The sequence below is a fragment of the Rhinoderma darwinii genome, chromosome 2 (assembly GCF_050947455.1).
Source record: "Rhinoderma darwinii isolate aRhiDar2 chromosome 2, aRhiDar2.hap1, whole genome shotgun sequence".
Taxonomy (NCBI): Eukaryota; Metazoa; Chordata; class Amphibia; order Anura; family Rhinodermatidae; genus Rhinoderma; species Rhinoderma darwinii.
This window is the reverse complement of record NC_134688.1, coordinates 341,562,173-341,578,896: the sequence shown is the minus strand read 5'-3', so window position 1 is coordinate 341,578,896 and position 16,724 is coordinate 341,562,173.

The following is a 16,724-nucleotide window of genomic DNA, read 5'->3' as shown; positions in this document are numbered from 1 at the left end:
GCCATCCAGTAGTTCGGTACTCGCCGGAGTAGCGGCGCTATGCTACGGCCAAATGCGTCACAAGCATCCTCCTCCGAACAGCGGCGGAGGTACTCCAGGACTCTGGAGTCCACGTTGGCACCTGTTGTGGCAACCTGGCTGCACCGGCGCCTGGCTGGTGGCTTCCGGGGATTGTCAACGTCCCGTGGCAGCTGTGGTTGGCTGCTTGACTGGGTGGCTGCTTGTGGTTGCGTAGGCTCGGGGGTCAAGGGCAGCACGGGATGTTGTTCCGTGACCAGCTGCGACTCCGCATGGCCAGCCTCCTCCTCGGTGTCGTTGAGATTATCACTGCATCTGCCAGAAACATTTTGCGTTACTCCTTTTAACATGTCCACAAGGGACAAACAGCCATTTTTGGCCGATTATACAGTGAACACACACATGTCATCAAGGTACAGTCAGTACTTACGGCCGCATCTCCATTATGTCCTTCAGGAACATTAGTTGTTTTTATGTATATGTATGGGCGCTTTTTGGGCGCCCCATCCCCACTTCGCCCTCTGCTTCCAAATTCCCTCCTGAACTGATCCCGACAGCTCCTCCACCGGGTTTTAACATCATCAACTGGACATAGTAACAGCAATCAAACAAAAAAAGGACACCATGTGACATCACAGAAAACTGCACTTGTCCGAAACGTCGCAAAACCTTAAACACATCTAAACATTATACACCTGCCTAATGATGCTGTGACACACCCGCGACCAAGCACAGTAGGAACATGTGAAACACAAGGATATACACTACAGCATGGCTGATTGCATTAGCATCAATACAGATCTGCGCTTACCTATGCTTTTACGGTCTCTTGTGATGCTTTTATCCCACTCCTGTACGAAGAGGCACTGCGCGACCTCATCCCAGCCAACCTCCTTGCCCGTGCGGTCGTGGTAGGCCTCTGCATTGGTGTTCCACAACTGTGGCCTCTCATGGACCAAGCAGCTCAGTTTTTCGACATCGCACTCACGTGGCATTGCAGCAGATGTCGGTTGGAACTGTGCACATGTGCCCAGAAAGTGAAAAGCCACTTCCTGGTTTGTGCTTGTTTTGTCTAGTTTGGTCAACTCATTTACATAGGCTTAACAAGTGTTGCGTGAAAAACGCTGTGCGTACGGAGGTGCTTCCGTGTGTTGTTTTCACGCACCCATTGACTTCAATGGGTGCGTGGTGCGTGGAAAACGCAGAAAGAACGGACATGTCATGACTTTTTGGCAACGGAGCAACGCTGCGCAAAAATCACGCACATGCCTGCACGGCCCCATAGACTAATATAGGTCCATGTGACGCGCGTGAAAATCACGCGCGTTGCACGGACGTTTTTCCCGTTCGTCTGAATAAAGCCTTATGGTGGACTAGTTTTACCTAATGAAGGTTTTATGGAACAGGCCAATGCCACTAGTGCTGAGAACAGCTTTGACTTCAAACTGATGGTCCAAATGGTAATTTTAAAGAGTATAGACAATGTTAGAATGTCAAGCCAGAATTGAAACCAGATTGCTGTATGTCTGACAACTTATGGGATGTTGTGGTGTCCTTAAAGGGAATGTGTCGTTTTTTTTTTTTTAGTTAAACAGTTAGTGTATGAATGCTTAAACACTGTCCAAATTTTTTAAATTTTTTCACGAGTCAGGAAATATTATAAATTAGATTCTAATTTATAACATTTCCCAGTGCTGGTCACTAGATGGAGCAATTCCCAAAATTGCAGCATTGCATGTGGTAAAGCAACCACATTGCTTTATGCTGCAAAACTTGGGAATACTCACTCGCTCTAGTGAGCTCACAGAATCCCCCCTCCTTTATCCTGGCTAGTGCCAGTAGAAAGGAGGGGATTGAACGGTCAAACCTCCTACACTGTGTGTCGCCATTTTTTGAGCTAACACACAGTGTAGTAGGTTAACATACAGTAGTAAACACACAGTAAAACACGTACATACACAGACCTAACTTACCTGCTCCTGCCGCCGCCGCTCCCTCCGGTCCATCCGCTCCTCGTGCTTGCTTCAGAACACAAGTCCGGAAGCCGCGACCGGAAGTCGTCATCTCACAGTCCGGCCGCGGCTTCCGGTCGACATGAACATGGCGCCGGATTTCGCTCTATCGAAGACCTGACTTTTGGTCTGTGTGGGAGCGGCGCATGCGCCGCTCCCAAACAGACCCCGTATGCTATAGTGGATGGAACGGCTCCCGTTCGCATTCTCTATGGGGATGTGTGTGCCGTATTCCATCACTGTATGTGTCGTTAATCGACACATACAGAGATGGCAAAAAGAATGGCAGCCCCCATAGAGAAGAAAAAGTTAAAAAATAGAAAAAAGTAAAACACAAACACACACATAAATAAAAGATTTTATAATAAAACACTAAATGCAAATTGATATCAAAAAATTTTCGTGACGCTCATCCTTTAAAGGGTTGTCCATTATCCTACACACTTTTAAGCAATTCTCAGTTAATAGAAGAGGATCCTCTGTTTATTTTATTGATTTATTTCTGTAACTTATATGTCAACATACAGTGGTGGTCTTTATCACCATGCAAACCACGCAATTGCATAGGGCCATAGAGGTTAGGGGGCCCTTGTCTGGCCCCCTGATAGTGGCAAAACATTCAACTGTATCTGCGTCCACAGGATGCAGATAAATTTTTCGCGGGAACTTTGGCAGTGTACCTACCTTGGACACCTGCCCTATTCAATTTTATCTGCGTCAGGATGTAGATGCAATTGAATACTATGTTAAAGCAGGGAGATGTGGGCCCCTTGCTTCACCATTCACTAGGCGACAGGCCACGTTACGTCTACACAAGGGTCCCGTCCCAAAGTCTCCTAGGCTGCTGGCATAACGTGGCTGAGGAGGCCTGCTGTGCATTTGTCGTGTGAATGGGGCTAGGAGAGTATAAGTTGTATTATTTGTTTGAGGGGCACTATTACTGAATGGGGGCTGTATCTACAGGGGGCACTGTGTGGCACTTTCTACAGGTGACACTATGTGTGTGACTGTAATGGTGGGGGGGGTAGGGAAACGGACAAGTGAGCCCTAATCTACCCGCCACTCTGTCCCTGCCTACTTGCAACGACCCGCCCTAGGCGACGGGGTACAACTGGGCGGCGGTCCCTGCGCTCAGTAAGTGCATGACAAACACGACAAACAAACAAGGGAATACAAGCAAGGGAGATGGGCAGTTGCTCGCGGAAACACCGTGAGCAACAGAGTAGTGAACGAGCCGAGTCAAGCCAGGAGAGTGCGAGGTACAAAGCGAAAAGCAGAAGAGTAGTCGGTAAGCCGGGGTCTGTATGGAGCAGGATCAAAAAGTAGCAGGAGCTGTAGCTGGGCCAGGAAACCTCAAGGAAAGAATTCACAAGCACAGATGGACAGGAAGAGCAGGCTTAAATAGACCGAGGGCGGGAGCTAGCTGAGTCTGGCCAGGTTGCGATAGGCTCTCCCACTCCTAAGCCTGCCAGCCTGAGTGGAGGAAGCTGGTGTCTGTCTCAGGGATGTACACTCAGGTGTTGACTGATTAATTCTGGGAATTAACCCCGAAGCAGTGCCTGGCAGATCCTTTACAGTACCCCCCCTTTTATGAGGGGCCACCGGACCCTTTCTAAGTGGACCTGGCTTACTGGGGAAACGCAGGTGGAACCTCCTGACCAATACCCCAGCGTGAACATCCCGGGCGGGTACCCAAGTCCTCTCCTCGGGCCCGTATCCTCTCCAATGGACCAGGTACTGGAGGGAGCCTTGGACCATCTTGCTGTCCACGATCCTGGCCACCTCAAATTCCACCCCCTCAGGGGTGAGGACGGGAACAGGAGGTTTCCTCGAGGGGGCCAAGGACGGGGAGCAGCGTTTCAGGAGGGAGGCATGAAACACGTTGTGTATACGAAAAGACGGGGGTAACTCCAGCCGGAAAGAGACAGGACTGAGGACCTCAATGACCTTATACGGCCCAATAAACCGGGGAGCAAACTTTTTGGACGGAACCTTGAGACGCAAGTTCCTGGATGACAACCACACCAGATCCCCGACCACAAACAGGGGGTTAGCAGAACGTCTTCTATCGGCCTGAGCCTTCTGTATGCTCTGGGACGCCTCTAGGTTCTTCTGAACCTGGGCCCAGACTGTGCACAGATCCCGATGAACGACCTCCACCTCGGGATTGTTGGAACAACCAGGTGAAACGGAGGAGAACCGTGGATTAAACCCAAAATTACAGAAAAAGGGAGAGACCCCTGACGAGTTACTGACCCGGTTATTAAGGGAAAATTCGGCGAGGGGAATGAAAGAAACCCAATCAAATTGACAGTCAGAGACAAAACATCTTAAGTATTGTTCTAGAGACTGATTAGTCCTCTCCGTTTGGCCATTGGTTTCAGGATGGAAAGCAGAGGAGAAGGACAGATCAATCCCCAACTTATTACAGAAGGCTCTCCAAAACAATGAAACAAATTGTACCCCCCTGTCAGAAACAATATTGACGGGGACCCCATGGAGACGCAGGATGTGTTTGATAAACAAGGTAGCCAACGTCTTGGCGTTGGGTAGTTTCTTGAGGGGCACAAAGTGGCACATTTTACTGAAGCGGTCTACCACCACCCACACCACCGACTTGCCTTGGGATGGAGGCAAATCTGTGATAAAATCCATGGAGATATGTGTCCAAGGTCTCTGGGGAATGGGCAACGAACGCAGTAAGCCCGCTGGTCGGGACCTGGGAGTCTTGGACCTGGCACAAACCTCACAGGCGGCGACGTAGGCCTTAACGTCTTTAGGCAAACCAGGCCACCAATAATTTCTGGTAATGAGGTGTTTGGTACCCAGGATGCCTGGATGGCCAGATAGTGCGGAGTCGTGATTTTCCCTAAGTACCCTTAGCCGGAATTGCAGGGGAACAAACAGCTTGTTCTCAGGAAGGTTCCCAGGAGCTGAACCTTGATCAGCAGCAATTTCAGAGACTAAATCGGACTCGATAGAGGAAATGACTATACCTGGAGGCAAAATACAAACAGGATCTTCCTCCGAAGGAGGGCTGGCCATGAAGCTACGCGACAGTGCATCCGCCTTAATATTTTTAGACCCGGCCCTATAGGTAACCAAAAAATTGAATCTGGTAAAAAACAACGCCCATCGAGCTTGTCTCGGGTTTAGCCTCCGGGCAGATTCTAGGAAAACCAGATTCTTGTGGTCGGTAAGGACCGTTACCTGGTGCCTAGCCCCCTCCAGGAAGTGGCGCCACTCTTCAAATGCCCATTTAATGGCTAAAAGTTCGCGGTTGCCAATATCATAGTTACACTCCGTGGGCGAAAACTTCCTAGAAAAGTAAGCACAGGGGCGGAGATGGGTGAGGGAGCTGGTACCCTGGGACAAGACGGCCCCCACTCCCACCTCGGACGCGTCAACCTCCACAATAAATGGCTCCCTTTGGTTGGGCTGAACCAGCACGGGGGCCGAGATAAAGCACTTCTTGAGGGTCTCAAAAGCCTGGACGGCCTCAGGGGGCCAATGGAGGACATCAGCACCCTTGCGAGTGAGGTCCGTAAGAGGCTTAGCGACGACCGAGAAGTTAGCAATAAATCTCCTGTAATAGTTAGCGAACCCCAAAAAACACTGTAGCGCTTTCAGGGAGGCAGGTTGGACCCATTCAGCCACAGCCTGAACCTTGGCAGGGTCCATGCGGAATTCATGAGGAGTGAGGATTTGACCTAAAAATGGTATCTCCTGTACCCCAAATACACATTTTTCGATTTTGGCAAACAGTTTGTTTTCTCGAAGGACCTGGAGCACTTTCCTGACATGCTCTATGTGGGAGGACCAGTCCCTGGAAAACACCAATATGTCATCAAGGTACACTACAAGAAATATCCCCAGGTAATTTCTCAAAATCTCATTTATGAAGTTCTGGAAGACCGCAGGGGCATTGCACAACCCAAAGGGCATGACGAGGTATTCGAAATGGCCTTCGGGCGTGTTAAACGCAGTCTTCCACTCATCCCCCTCTTTGATGCGAATAAGGTTATACGCCCCCCGTAGATCCAATTTAGAGAACCATTGGGCCCCCTGAACCTGATTAAAGAGATCAGGAATCAAAGGAAGGGGATACTGGTTCCTTACCGTGACCTTATTCAGGCCACGGTAGTCAATGCATGGCCTAAGACCCCCATCCTTCTTCCCTACGAAGAAGAAGCCAGCACCTACCGGAGAAGAAGAGGGACGAATGTAACCCTTGGCCAGGGATTCCTGGATATACTCCCTCATGGCTTCACGTTCGGGACAAGAAAGGTTAAATATCCTACCCTTAGGAAGCTTAGCTCCTGGTACCAATTCGATAGCGCAATCGTATTCTCTATGAGGCGGTAATACTTCGGAGGCCTCTTTAGAGAAAACATCAGCGAAGTCCTGAACAAACTCGGGTAGCGTATTCACCTCCTTAGGGGGAGAAATAGAATTAACAGAAAAACATGACGTACAACATTCATTACCCCATTTGGTTAGCTCCCCAGTATTCCAGTCAAACGTAGGATTATGCAACTGCAACCAGGGAAGACCTAGAACCAAATCGTACGATAATCCCTGCATCAATAGTACAGAGCATTGCTCCAAATGCATGGAGCCAACAAGGAGTTCAAAAACAGGGGTATGCTGTGTAAAATAACCATTAGCAAGAGGAGTGGAGTCGATACCCACTACCGGAACAGGTTTAGGCAAATCAATCAGAGGCATAGCGAGAGACATAGCAAATTCCACAGACATGATATTAGTAGAGGACCCTGAATCCACGAAGGCACTGCCGGTAGCAGACCTACCACCAAAAGAGACCTGAAAGGGAAGCAATATCTTAGTACGTTTCATATTTACGGGAAATACCTGTGCGCCCAAGTGACCTCCCCGATGATCACTTAGACGCGGGAGCTCTCTGACAGCATTCTTACGCTTGGGACAGTTGTTTACTTGATGCTTGACATCCCCACAGTAGAAGCAGAGACCATTCTTCCTGCGGAATTCTCTACGTTGTTGAGGGGACACGGAGGCCCCGAGTTGCATAGGTATTTCTGAGTCTTTAGGGGAGAAACGAAGCAACGGGACTTCGGGAGGCATCATGGGGGAGTCGGAGGAAAAAACGCATAAACGTTCACGTTGTCGTTCCCTGAGACGTCGGTCAAGTCGTACCACTAAAGCCATAACCTGGTCTAAGGAGTCAGAAGAGGGATAACTAACTAGCAGGTCTTTCAGGGCATTCGACAGACCCAACCTAAACTGGCACCTTAAGGCAGGGTCATTCCACCGAGAAGCTACGCACCACTTCCTAAAGTCAGAGCAATACTCCTCAACAGGTCTCTTACCCTGACGTAAGGTCACCAGCTGACTCTCGGCAAAGGCAGTTCTGTCAGTCTCGTCATAAATAAGTCCGAGGGCAGAAAAGAAACAATCAACGGAGGAAAGTTCAGGGGCGCCAGGAGCCAAGGAGAAGGCCCACTCTTGGGGCCCTTCCTGGAGCCGGGACATAATTATACCCACCCGCTGGCTCTCAGAACCTGAGGAGTGAGGCTTTAAGCGAAAGTAAAGCCTACAACTCTCCCGAAAGGAGAGAAAAGCCCTCCGGTCACCTGAGAACCGGTCGGGCAACTTGAGGTGGGGTTCAAGGGGTGCGGTCAGGGGAACTACCAAGGTAGCATCAGGCTGGTTGACCCTCTGAGCCAGGGCCTGGACCTGTAGGGAGAGACCCTGCATTTGCTGAGCCAGGGTTTCACGGGGTTCCATAATGGTGTCAGGGACCAGGGTAGACTAGGTATAGGGCTTGTGAATTTGTAATGGTGGGGGGGGTAGGGAAACGGACAAGTGAGCCCTAATCTACCCGCCACTCTGTCCCTGCCTACTTGCAACGACCCGCCCTAGGCGACGGGGTACAACTGGGCGGCGGTCCCTGCGCTCAGTAAGTGCATGACAAACACGACAAACAAACAAGGGAATACAAGCAAGGGAGATGGGCAGTTGCTCGCGGAAACACCGTGAGCAACAGAGTAGTGAACGAGCCGAGTCAAGCCAGGAGAGTGCGAGGTACAAAGCGAAAAGCAGAAGAGTAGTCGGTAAGCCGGGGTCTGTATGGAGCAGGATCAAAAAGTAGCAGGAGCTGTAGCTGGGCCAGGAAACCTCAAGGAAAGAATTCACAAGCACAGATGGACAGGAAGAGCAGGCTTAAATAGACCGAGGGCGGGAGCTAGCTGAGTCTGGCCAGGTTGCGATAGGCTCTCCCACTCCTAAGCCTGCCAGCCTGAGTGGAGGAAGCTGGTGTCTGTCTCAGGGATGTACACTCAGGTGTTGACTGATTAATTCTGGGAATTAACCCTGAAGCAGTGCCTGGCAGATCCTTTACAGTGACACTATATATAGGGGCACAGTGTGTGAACTATCTACAGGGGGCACTTTCCACTGGGGGCATTGTGTGTGACATTGTGTGTGGCCCTTTCTACAGAAGGCAATGTGCATGACACTATCTACAGGGGCTACTGTGAGTGGCACTCTACAGGGAGCACTGTGTGTGGAACTATCTACAGAGGGCATTTTGTGGCATTTTCTACTGGCAGCACTGTGTGTGGCATAATCTACAGGGGTACTGTGTGTAGCACTCTCTACAGGGGGCTATGTGTGGCACTTTCTACCTAGGGCACTGTCTGTGACACACTCTACAGGGGGCACTGTGAGTGGCACTCTACAAGGGGCACTTTGTCTCGCACTAATCACAGGGGCACTGTGTTTGACACTATCTACAGTAGGCACTGTGGGTGGCACCCTGTACAGGGGGCACTGTGTGGAACTATCTACAGGGGGCTGTGTGTGGAACTCTAGAGGGAGCATTGTGTGTGGCACTCCACGTGGGCACTGTGTGTGGCACTTTTTACAGAGGGAACTGTGTCTGTGACACTCTCTCCAGGGGGCACTGTGTGTAATACTCTCTATGAGGGGGATTGGGTATAAAACTCTGTACAGGTGTCTTTGATTAGAGCCTCCAGACATAACTTTTCTTTGCCCTCAAAAAATACCAACATATTTCCCAGTGCTCTACAGAAGTTGTCATCACATACTGTCCGTCCCTATTGGAGCTTACACTATAAATTCCTTATCTGTATGTTTTAAAGTGTGGGAGGAAACCATAGTACCTGGAGGAAACCTACGCGAACATACAACGCTATGCAGATGTTGCCCTAGTTCATATTCAAACCCAGGACTCCAGCGCTGAAGGACAGTAGTGCTCACCAATGGGCAACCTCTCTGTTCAGGATCCAATCTCTTCTCTTGGCCAGACTGGAAAGTGGTTTTGAAGAGTGTCTCTCACTCTGGAGGATTTGTCCTATTCTGTCCTGCATTACACAGACAACCCATTGATGTGAATGGGCTCTGCATAATGCTTAATTTAGTTTGTGGTGCCGCTGCAGATAAAAAAAAAAGGATATGGTGTTTTCCTAATCTAAAATTTTAGTGAGTTGCCAAAAAGTTGAACCTAATTCTTTTATTTGACACCCATACAATAGGGAGGATTTTATGGCTCATTCCTGCATAGTTACATATTATGGTTGAAAAAAGACATATGTCCATCAAGTTCAACCAAGGGATCAGTTTACATGTGCTATTTTCTGTATCAGAGCAGTAATTACTACTTAAAATGACATATTTTACAACATTCATTAAAGACATGGATCTTTATAATTATTCCTGAGACGAATGAATAATATTTTCTGAGCTAGTCTAGTAGGTAGGGACTTTTCATTTTATTAAAAGGAGACGCAAAATGCATTCAAGTCACAACAATTGCGCTTTGTATTGTTAACTGGTATAAAAACAAATACATTTCCTAGCGCATTAAGAACTCATGCACACGACTAGAGATGAGCGAACTTATGAAAAGTTTGGTTCGGCTAGTTCGCCGAATTTCACGAAAAAGTTTGATTCAGACCGAACTAGTTCTGACCGAACCTGTAATTTCCGTGCGCCGAGCATGGTACTGTCCAGGGTGCTGATAGAGTTAATGGGCTGCACTAACTCTTTCAGCAACCTTGACAGTACATGCTCGGCGCACGGAAAATACAATTTTAATGTAATAAAAATTTTTTTTAAATACGTTCATACTTACATTCCACCTGTCCGGCCTCCAGCGATGACGTTTCATCCATGTCACCGCTGCAGCCAATCACAGGCTGTAGTGGCGGTCACGCACTTCAGGATGACGTCAAAAGGCCGGCCTCCAGGGATGACGCTTCATCCCACGTGACCGCCTCTGCAGCCAATCACAGGCTGCAGCGGCCTCTGCAGCCAATTACAGGCTGCAGTGGCCTCTGCAGCCAATCACACGCTCCTCTCCTGAAATACTCTGTGCTGCCTTAAACTCTGTGGACAGGTCAGGATCCTGTTTCTTTTAAATGCTGCTGGGGAACCCGCTCGATCCACTATATAAGGCTGCGCTACAGTGCAGCATTTAAAAGAAACAGGATCCTGACCTGTCCACAGAGTTTTAGGCAGCACAGACTATTTCAGGAGATGAGCGTGCAGATTCAGTGCTGTTGTGAACTCTGCTCTTACCATTACGTAGTTCTCAGTCTGTTACCTCTCCTCCACTCCTGTCCTCAATAACACCTTCACATGATTGGCAAGTCACCACGTAATGGTAAGAGCAGAGTTCACAGCAGCACAGAGTATTTCAGGAGATGAGCGTGCAGATCTTGTGCGGGGTGGTGACTTGCCAATCATGTGAAGGTGTTATTGAGGACAGGAGTGGAGGAGAAGTAACAGACTAAGAGCTACGTAATGGTAAGAGCAGAGTTCACAGCAGCACAGAATCTGCACGCTTCTCTCCTGAAATACTCTGTGCTGCTGTGAACTCTGCTCTTACCATTACGTAGCTCAGTCTGTTACCTCTCCTCCACTCCTGTCCACTCCTTGAGCCCCTATGGTACATAAAGTTCCTTTTCAAATGTGTTGGAGCATGGAATTATTTCTGTTCTCTCAAATTCTGTGTATATATATATATACACACAAAAAATGTCAACCGCACAGTCCAGGTCTCATAAAAATGAGGGTGCAAGCCCGCCAGGGATACGACCATAGTCTCCCAAGGTATATATTTTTAAAAAAACAGGCAGCACTCAAAAAGTTGTAGCAAAATTAGAAAAAGTGTTTTATTCCATCATTCCAATACAGCAACGTTTTAGCTCTTCAATAGAGCCTTTTTCAAAAAAGGCTCTATTGAAGAGCTGAAACTTTGCTGTATTGGACTGATGGAATAAATCACCTTTTATAATTTTGCTACAACATTTTGAGTGCTGCCTGTTTTTAAAAAAATAAAAAATAAAACAAATATATATATAATATAAAGAAATCCTGCAGCACCCCAATAGTAAAGGTTAAGCATGGTTTATTCAGTCAACATAATGATGTGAGGCAACGTTTCTGTCCCACATTGGGACCTTTCTCAAGCATAGTGATACAATATAACAAGTGATATATAAAGAATGTGTATCATTTGCATAATTAACAATCCTCAAAATTTGTACTTACAAATATAACAAAAAATATAAATCCTTAAAAAGGCCCACCAGATCAAATGTGTATAAATCTGTGTTAGTGAATAATAAATGTATATAAAAACACAAACAAACATAAATACAGAAGTATAGTAACTTGATTAGTGTTAATTATAAATACCACAGGTGTATAGAGAAGCTGGAAATGCAGGACCACCCACCAATCGGAAAAGGAATATGGTCAACCCATAAATCAGTAAGGGGGACGAACATCCATGTGTTGTTTAACTGCATAGCGTCTTTCAAACGCTATTGTGCATCCCCGAGTATCAGCACCGGAAGTTTACTGTTGCTGAGAAACGTTGCATCCCATCATTATGTTGACTGAATAAACCACGTTTAAAGAGGCTCTGTCACCAGATTCTCAAATCCCTATCTCCTATTGCATGTGATCGGCGCTGCAATGTAGATAACAGTAACGTTTTGGTTTTTTTTAAACGTTCATTTTTGGCCAAGTTATGAGCTATTTTATATATATATGCAAATGAGCTTTGAAATGGACAACTGGGCGTTTTTTTTTTTCGTTATGTCCAACTGGGTGTGTATTGTGTTTTTAACTGGGCGTGTTTACGTGTATGACGCTGACCAATCAGTGACCAGTCAGCATCATACACTCCTCTACATTCATTTAACCAGCACTTCTGAATCTTTTCTGTGAGATTTCCAGCAAGGGAAACGAAATCTCGTTTACCTCCGTAATCTCGCGAGATTTCGTTTCCCTTGCTAGAAATCTCAAAGAAAAGAGTCAGAAGTGTCAGGATTCTGAATACACATGACGTCCAGGCTGGTTGATCATGTGTATTCATTATCAGTACACTTGATTAACGTTAATCTCTGTTTATGTGGCTGCACATCGCTGCTGTGTAAATCAATGTAGAGGAGTGTATGATGCTGACTGGTCACGGATTGGTCAGCGTCATACACATAAACACGCCCAGTTAAAAACGCAATACACGCCCAGTTGGACATAACGAAAAAAAAACGCCCAGTTGTCCATTTCAAAGCTCATTTGCATATATATAAAATGGCTCATAACTTGGCCAAAAATGAACGTTTTAAAAAAAACAAAAAACTTTACTGTTATCTACATTGCAGCGCCGAGCACATGCAATAGGAGATAGGGATTTGAGAATCTGGTGACAGAGCCTCTTTAACCTTTACAATTAGAGTGCTTCAGGATTTCTTGGATCGGGATTACCTACAGGCCACCCGTTACTACGCTTTGAATCCTTTTTAGAGTGCTGCTATTCTCTGCTTGTATATATGTATAAATCTTGCAGCACTTGGGTTGTGAATATGAAAAAATGCGGTTTATTCAGCCAACATCAAACAGCGCAACGTTTCAGTCCAACATTAGGACTATTATCAAACATGGTGATACATACACCCACAGTGGTTTATATAGCATGTGTCCAATACAGGTTGTCGAACTCATTATAATAATTAAAAATATGTAAAATACAATAGAGTCCAATAAAATTGTCATAGGGTACAAAAATATATATATTGATACAGAAGTGAAAAGTGGGCATAATAATTTGAAACAGTGCATTTTGAGTTTTTTACTTCTAAAATTGTTCAATAAAATTCACATTATACTCCAACGGTTGATAGCTTGAAGATTATACTGACTGTCATTTGCATAGACTATTTAGGAAAATCAGCGAAAAATAACATTTGCATAATAATTTGGAACGCGATGTATATATAAATGCTCCCCATAGCTGTCCACACAGAGTATAATGCTCCCCATAGCTGCCCCCACACATTATAATGCTCCCATAGCTTTCCCAACACAGTATAATGCCCCCCACAGTTGAAGTTGTAGTAATAGTGTCCCTCAAACAGTAATAGTACCCCCTTTATGCCCCACACAGTTGTAGTGCACTTTTAGGCCCACACAATAATAGTGTCGCTTTCACTGCCTACATTAAGCCCCACACAGTAATAGAGCCTCCTTGGTTTTCCACGCAGTAATAGTAACCCCCTTTTGGGCACCTCACCGTAATTGTGCTACCTTTGTGTTCCACATAGTAATAGTGCCCCATTTATATCCCGCACAGTAAAAGTGCTCTTTTAGTCCCACACAGTAATTGTGCCACTTTCAGTGCCTGTTTGGGCCCCACACAGTAAGGCTGAGTTCACATGGGGCGGATACGCTGCGTAAAGTTATACTGTGTAGCCTCCTTGGTGGCCGCAGGGGATTCCGGGCAGAATGAACAGTGGAAGGGGGCTGCCTCCCCCTCCATTTACTTTTAAAGGCCACAGGCTGCTGTCGTTTGTGAAAGAGGGACATGACTACTTTGTAAGGGCACAAAGGGGGTCATATCCACTGTGTGGGGGCACAAAGGGGGCCATGACTACTGTGTCGGGGCATAAAGGGATGCATTTTTATTCTGTAGTGGACCACTATTACTGTGCGGGCTAAAAGGAGCACTATTACAGTCAGTTCACATGTTGCGTAAATACTGGGGATATTCTGCAACAGAATTTGTTGCAGAAAATCCGCAGCATAATACATTAGCAGCAAAGTGGATGAGATAGAACAAATCTCATCCACACACTGCGTAAATACTGAGCGAAAAAGCGCTCAGAAATTTAGATGCGGTGTGGAATTCAATGGAGAGGTAAGACCCACAACAAATAGCAGTTCTTGCTTGCGTTTATGGTGGGGGAATCGCAGCGATTTCGTGGCAAAAAAACGCAAATCAGAAAAAAAAAATTTATACTTACACATGTCTATGTTTCTTCCTCCAGGCCAGCCTCCTGGGATGACGTTTCATCCCATGTGACCGCTGCAGCCAATCACAGGCTGTAGCGGCGGTCACGTGGGATGAAATGTCATCCCAGGTGGCCGGCCTGGATGACGTCAGAGGGCCAGCCTCCTGGGATGATGTTTCATCCCATGTGACCACCGCTGCAGCCAATCACAGCAGGCCGGCTAAATGCTGCAGTCTTCCGCAGCGGACATGACTTGCCTAAGTAGAGTCGTGTGCTGCTGAACCCTTTATTCTCCTTTTTTTCTCACCACCCCCCCCCCCACCAAAGAAGACACATGACAACCGAGGTTGGATGTGAAATGGCCACAGCAGCCGTTTATTAATTTACATTAGTTAGAAAAAATGCAATTTAATCCGAAACATTCGGATAAGTACTAGGAATTCAACCAAAGAATTCCTCCTGTAATTCACATGACCCAACATGGGTCAGTATCAGTAATAACAACAACATTAACACCAATTCGAGCAGGGGAAGTCCTTGAAGCTATTTTTCCGTGTTTTTACCTTGAGTTAGCCATCTGCAAATCACCACCAACTATTTATCTCCAGCCGTAAACCAGCTCGGAGACACCGCTCACCTCTGCAGATGGCTCCAACCACCAGAAGACCACTTCAAAGGGATAACACCCTATGAAGTCTTCCAAATAATATACCTTTCTGGGGGACGCATACCGCCGATGCAAGCCCCCCCCCACCAGTTCGTACTGACCAACCTCAAGGACTCCCCCCGCCAGCTGCTATGACACCTGGACCTGCTCCTAAGAAATGAAAAAACAACAAATTACAAGCAAATATAACATAATTACTAACGAGCAGAGACAAACAATATACATACAAAAACAAAACACAAGAGATTCAAGCCAAATTAAGGGCGGGAGGGTGGGTGCTTAGTGTATTGCTGTTGTTCTTCCCACTGCTTCCGGCTCAATGCCGAAAACAGCGGGAAGAACCGTTATACAACCCACTACTCCTCCCTTCCCCAACTCCTCCTTGCCCTCCCCTGCCCTAACCCCTTCCTGACCGTAATAATTAACCCCTTCCCTCCTATGACAGTCATGGAGGCTTCCCCTTATTTCTTCTGGGCTGCAGCTCGGAGGCACCGCTCACTTCTGCAGATGGCTCCAACCACCAGAAGACCACTTCAAAGGGATAACACCCTATGAAGTCTTCCAAATAATATACCTTTCTGGGGGATGCATACCCCCGATGCAACCCTCCCACCAGTTCGTACTGACCAACCTCAAGGACTCCCCCCGCCACAGCGAAACAGGCCTTGACCACCTTAAGCCTGTGAGTCCCTCCAAACCACCACCGCCCTTTCAATTCCTTCTGCTAGGGCCAGGCTCCACAAATCCATCCCAACCTCGGTCAGATGCACTCCATCACTCTCCAAACACCTGTGACGCACACAAATGTCCCCATTCCTGGCCACAAAACGTGACACCGCCCGGTTCACATTAATGCGGGCTTTAACCCTCTCCACAGACCTTGCCAACCGCCAATGCCCCCTAGGGACTATATCAGACCAGACTATAACTAGGTGTGGATAAGATGCCCATAAACACAACATATCGTGTTTAATATCCTGCACCAACTCCCGAAAGGGGCGCACCCCCAAATCATTCCCGCCCACGTGTAACACCAGGACCTCTGGAACCCTATCTAACTGAGAGTATGTCTGAAACTCGGTCAATACCCGGCTCCATAACATACCTCTGAATCCCAGCCAATGTAAGACCGCGTCATTACGCGGAATGCGTAGCTGACAGCCATCGGGGCGGACATCAGCCCTCAGAGCCCCCCAATGCACATAAGAGTGTCTTAACAGCCATACCAACCACGGGCGCTGATCTGAAATGAAAAGAGGACAAGCACGCACACACGTAAGCCAATCCACCACGTCCACAACAGCACAACCCACCTCCAAACAAACAGTACAATATTATAACAAATGAGGGCGAACATAAGTGCGAAACCTGTTGGACTCCCAATGCGACGCACACCCTCGTCATCAAGCCCCCAACGCCCAGCCTCAGTCGCCGCGCCGATCCGAAACGAGTGAGAAGAGTAAGAGCCGGAACTGACTCCGACTTTAGCTAAGCATTTTTTAAATACCGCACAAAATTGATACCTAGACAAGAACGATCCATTTTCATGACGGAGCAATGGCAACTCAGGTCCCCCTACCTGTGGCTTAAAAGCAAACATGCAATCAACAGGACATATCGCCGACCCCAGGAGGGAAAACAACACTATGCGCTTCCCCCGTCCCAATTGATCGGTCTTGGACCGCCTCAGAAACAATTTGAGTCTGTCCCCATACAGACCCACAT